The sequence below is a fragment of the Limulus polyphemus genome, unplaced genomic scaffold (assembly GCF_000517525.1).
Source record: "Limulus polyphemus unplaced genomic scaffold, Limulus_polyphemus-2.1.2 Scaffold866, whole genome shotgun sequence".
NCBI classification, from domain to species: domain Eukaryota; kingdom Metazoa; phylum Arthropoda; class Merostomata; order Xiphosura; family Limulidae; genus Limulus; species Limulus polyphemus.
Window position 1 is genome coordinate 371,224 of NW_013666476.1, and position 4,877 is coordinate 376,100.

Genomic DNA, 4,877 nt, shown 5'->3' on the forward strand with positions numbered 1-4,877 from the left:
TTCATGTGAATATGACTGAACAATTTCATTTTTTCTCAAAAAGGTGGTGTCTATTTACTTGTGACCACGCTGTGTACATACAATAACGTCTTCAGAAAGATGGTGTCATAGAACACCGAAACATATGTTGAATCTTTTTTTAGGGCAAGTCCCTGTTTTAATAACTATTTATTGTGTAAGGATTTTAACGTTGTATTCCTTTTAATTATATATACATAGATGTTTTGTACAAGTTTCGTTTTAAATTACTTAACAAATAACACCATTGAAGAAAATAATACTTGAACATTGGAATAGTGTTGGGTATTTGTGAGGACTCTTGAATATTACAAGATAGTCACTGCCAAACATAGAAAAAATTCCGTATTTCTGCACAAAATTAACATACCAGGATAACCATTAAAACCGTGGAGTCTTTGCTAATATGTGACACTGATATGTCTCAACACCATTCTTTAATTTGAAGCACAAAGTGCCTAAAATTCTGTTTTGTGTTATTTTTTGAGGCAACATACCTATTATTTCCCGCTGATTTCGGCAAATTGAACCAGGTTTTGAAAAAAGCACTATTTAACAGATAAAATAATGCGGTGTCTTTGTTGAAAGCTAAGCAAAAATGCAAGATAATTACTCACAAAACACACACACACACACACAAACACTATAGTTAGGCCTAGTTGGGGATACTTTCTACAGTTTTGGTCTCCTGTCTAATTGGGAAGGGCTCAGAGGAAGGCTACTGTGCTGATTACAGGGATGGAAGGGTTATTTTACAGGATAGGTTAAGATTTCTTAACGTATTTTCACTTAATAAAAGAGGAGGAAGAGGTGTTTTTATTGAAGTGGATAAGATAGTATAAGACCTGTGATCTCTTTGTGCTATATTCTGAAGATAGTAGGACGAAAGGAGATTACCAATTGCTAGGGACAGTTAAGACAGCTTTATTTTTCTAAGAGGACTTATCAAATGAATTATCTTAACTGTAATGGGGGTTAGAACTTTATAGAAGTTTAAGAGGATATTGGGGATTTTCTGAATAATAAAAGATGAGTTTAAATTCTTACTTTTCTCAAGAATAGGTATACAAGGATAACATTGAAAGACCAAATTGTCTCGTGTTGTGCGAGGATTGTGATATGCTTTTGCATACCAAACGCTCATTGTGATCTAATTAGCTATATAATCAAAATACAAGTCTCTGGGGTAGGCCTTCATTATCCCAACTAATCAGATATCCTTATTCTGAAGCTATAGAGCTACTAATAATGTTTGACCCATGGACGTCCCATAGTATAGCGCCCCCTAGTTATCAAATAATATATTACACGTAAATATTGATTCCAGATTCGGAATATAAATATTTACAAACATCAAGAATGTTGAATCCGTTGTTAGAATACAAAAGACGATTTTTCTTTGTAAGAGGGATCATTGGATTATTCTTTGTTTCAATCGGGAGATTAAAAATATCAGTATGTTTTAATTTAAAGTGATAAGCTCCGTTCCATCATGATTGGGAGAAGGGTTAAATTTTAACTTAAAATATGTTCCATATCGAGATACCTTACGAACGTATCTTAATGTGTTAGGGCAGTCCAAGCATGTTGAACGAGAACTATGGAGAGAAAAGATAAGACAATAACGGCCTTGCATGTCTCGAGAAACGAGCCCTTGGTGACATCATACGCTTTAGAGATTCACCTCAATGTGTTGTGAAGCTGCTATTTGGTAACAGGGAACTTGTAAGATTTTAATTTCAACTAGAATGTTAAACTGACAGTAACTCTTGTGCTTTTGAGTGTTTACACGAAAAAAAAAAAGATGTTCTCTACTTGAAATTTGCTCTAAAACGGTTACTGCCTCTGAAAAACGGCCTCGTGTAGTCAATTTTTATTCTACTTTATATATTCAAAGGTACAGTTTATTTTATTTATTTGTTTGTAAAGCACAGATAATTCAGTTATTCTGCTTCGCGATAAACGAGCCAATGACTTCGTCGAAAATTTAGCCTGCGACGTCTGGCGGCGTGTCTTGGCGATTCGCCAACATCCTGTAACTTACGATCACGCGAAGCATTATATGAAAAATCTCTTTGAAACCAATGACAGTGATTTGCATGACCACTGACCATGAAAACGATTAAAAAAAACTATGAAAAGGTAACGCCTGAGTTTGATCATTAAAACATCCAGCCCCTTGTAAATTGGTATAAAAATTGCACAAAAAAGCGACATATCAAACTAAACAGATTTTTCAGTGCTAAAGCAGTTCTTATTCACAAATAATGATATATATATATATATATGTGTGTGTGTGTGTGTGTGTAGATTTTTATTGACTTCCAGTTTCTTTCTATCAAGTTTTTATAGCAGGTGAAGCTTTCTGGCATTTCTCTGTATCTTTATTTTAAATAACGATAAAACTTTGTAGAATATGCGCATATAAATAATAATACGCATTCGTTTGCTATTTCGTTTCAAATTTCTCGAGTTTGGAAACTCTTCCGTTGTAAACAGCGCACGTATTAGTAGTCTGTTTTGCTACATTATGATGGACCAGGAACAGCTGGTACTTGGAACTAATTGAATTATTTGGGGGTGAATAATTTCAGATACAGCAATAGCTAGTTCAGATATACATAATTGTTTAACATGTTTAACTTTCAGTTCATCGTCTTGTTTCTTTCTCAACTGTATTTAGGGATGAACGTTTTACTGTATAAGCAGACTAACAAAGAGCAAAGTATTAACATTGAATATGTAGAACTTGTGCTTAGAGAGAGAGGTAATTTTAAATGCTTAGGTATTTCACAAGTTAAGAAAACTATCGAACACTCTTGTTTTTAGACGGAGACATTTTTATATTATAATCTAGACGTGGGTAATTTTTCACTTTCAGGAAAGTATTTTATTCGCTGATATTAAATAAAAACAATTTACCAGTATAATATTTAACATAGCGTCAACATAAAAAACAACAACTGTAAACTTCATAATACAAGACAAAAAAAGTCGTGCTTAATTAGCAGTAAACAATTCAACATTCGCAGTTAATTCCCAACTAAAGTTGACTTATGTACGCTCAATGGGATTTTGATGGATGTTTGGTATATTAGAAAGATAACAGCTTCGTGAATGACATCGGATTGTAAGGCTGCTTAACATGCCGATTTGGTTATAAAAACAACAGTTATTTTTAACAGCCATTATAGAGACGAAGAGTATATCAATAGTTCGCTATAGGATTCCAGCCGTGTTTTACCCATTCGCTACAAAATTAGGCTTATTTGTTCACCTGAACACAGTGGGTTAAGCGTCAGGGTCAAAGACCCTAATAGTTCATGTATACTTGTTCCTAATTTTGAACTGCGAAACAGACTGAATGCAACCAGTTAGCAACACTCGCCGCCTCAAACGGCCAATCTTAACCGAATAGCGGAATTGATTTTCAATATTATAACGCATCTACAACCGAATGTGAGAAGCTGCTTGTTAGTACTTGGTCTCGAACCAGAGACCTTCAGACCCCTAGTTCGTTGCATTAATCACTAGGTCACGTTCAACCCATAGATTTAGGAATTCCTAAGGTATCGCTTTCTGATATAAAGCTAACATCTTTACACTTTCTCAGACACCCATGCCCCGTTTCTGATACAAAGCTAATATATTTATCACATCTGTGACATAATGTTAATATATATACTCTAGATTCTGATCATAAAGCTAATATATTCACTACCTTGACATATTGTTAAAATCCATACTCTAGTTTCTGATCTAAAGATAATATATTTACCACATCTCTGACATAATGTTAACACCCACACTCTAGATTCTGACATAACGCTAATATATTCACTACATTGACATATTGTTAACATCCATACTCTAGTTTCTGATCTAAAGATAATATATTTACCACATCTCTGACATAATGTTAACATCCATACTCTAGTTTCTAATATAAAGCTAACATCTTTACCCCCTTCTCTGACAAAAGGTCGGTACCAATATCCCAGTTACTGAAAGAAATCTAACATAATTACTCCAGCATCTGATACAATATTATCATTTCTATCACAAAGACAACACCTTTATCTTAGTATCTGATGTTAACACAAGGCCAACAACCTCAATTCAGTCTCTGACACTTTTTTCATTGAAGCCTGTGCCAATAGGCTAACATCCCAACTCTCTGAAACAATGCTTATATTTTACCAAATTCTTTATTTAGTATTTCGACATGGCCTCAGTGCTCTGTAGAAGAAGTAGAAAGCTCGTATTATTTATGAAGTGATTGTCATGATTACCCAGCTAATAATCGTCTCAGTTAGTCACACTGATTTGCCTCGAAAGCGACTACGATTGAAAATGATTTTTGCATCCAATATTCTGCAAGTTTCACGCATGTTATCATCATAGCCTTAAATCACTATATGTGTATGTGTGTATGTGTAAAAAAAATTGATAAGGTATTTTCTTGAAAGTTTTGTATTTAGCATATATTTTAAAAGAGAAAAGCAAAGTAGGACATATATAACTTAGACATTAATGTGTTTTTTTATCTATAATAGACGCTGTAACATTTCTCAAGATGTAATCACTATACTGCAAGCATTTTTCGGTTGGAAGATTTTTCTTTATTGGAAGATGAGAGCGGGAAATTTTAAGGTTCGGTTGAACATCGATTCTTCCAAAAAACCGTATTTCGTGTGTTACAGCTGCTTATGATTATTGATACTAGCATATTTTATGCCTGAATTCGTTGAAGTCGCATGTGGTGATCCATAACTCGCGTACGTGTTGATGCGTGGTGGCTTGGAGTAGACAAAAAAATTACCAACACTTCGAGCAACAGTTAGAAAATATTTTTGGGG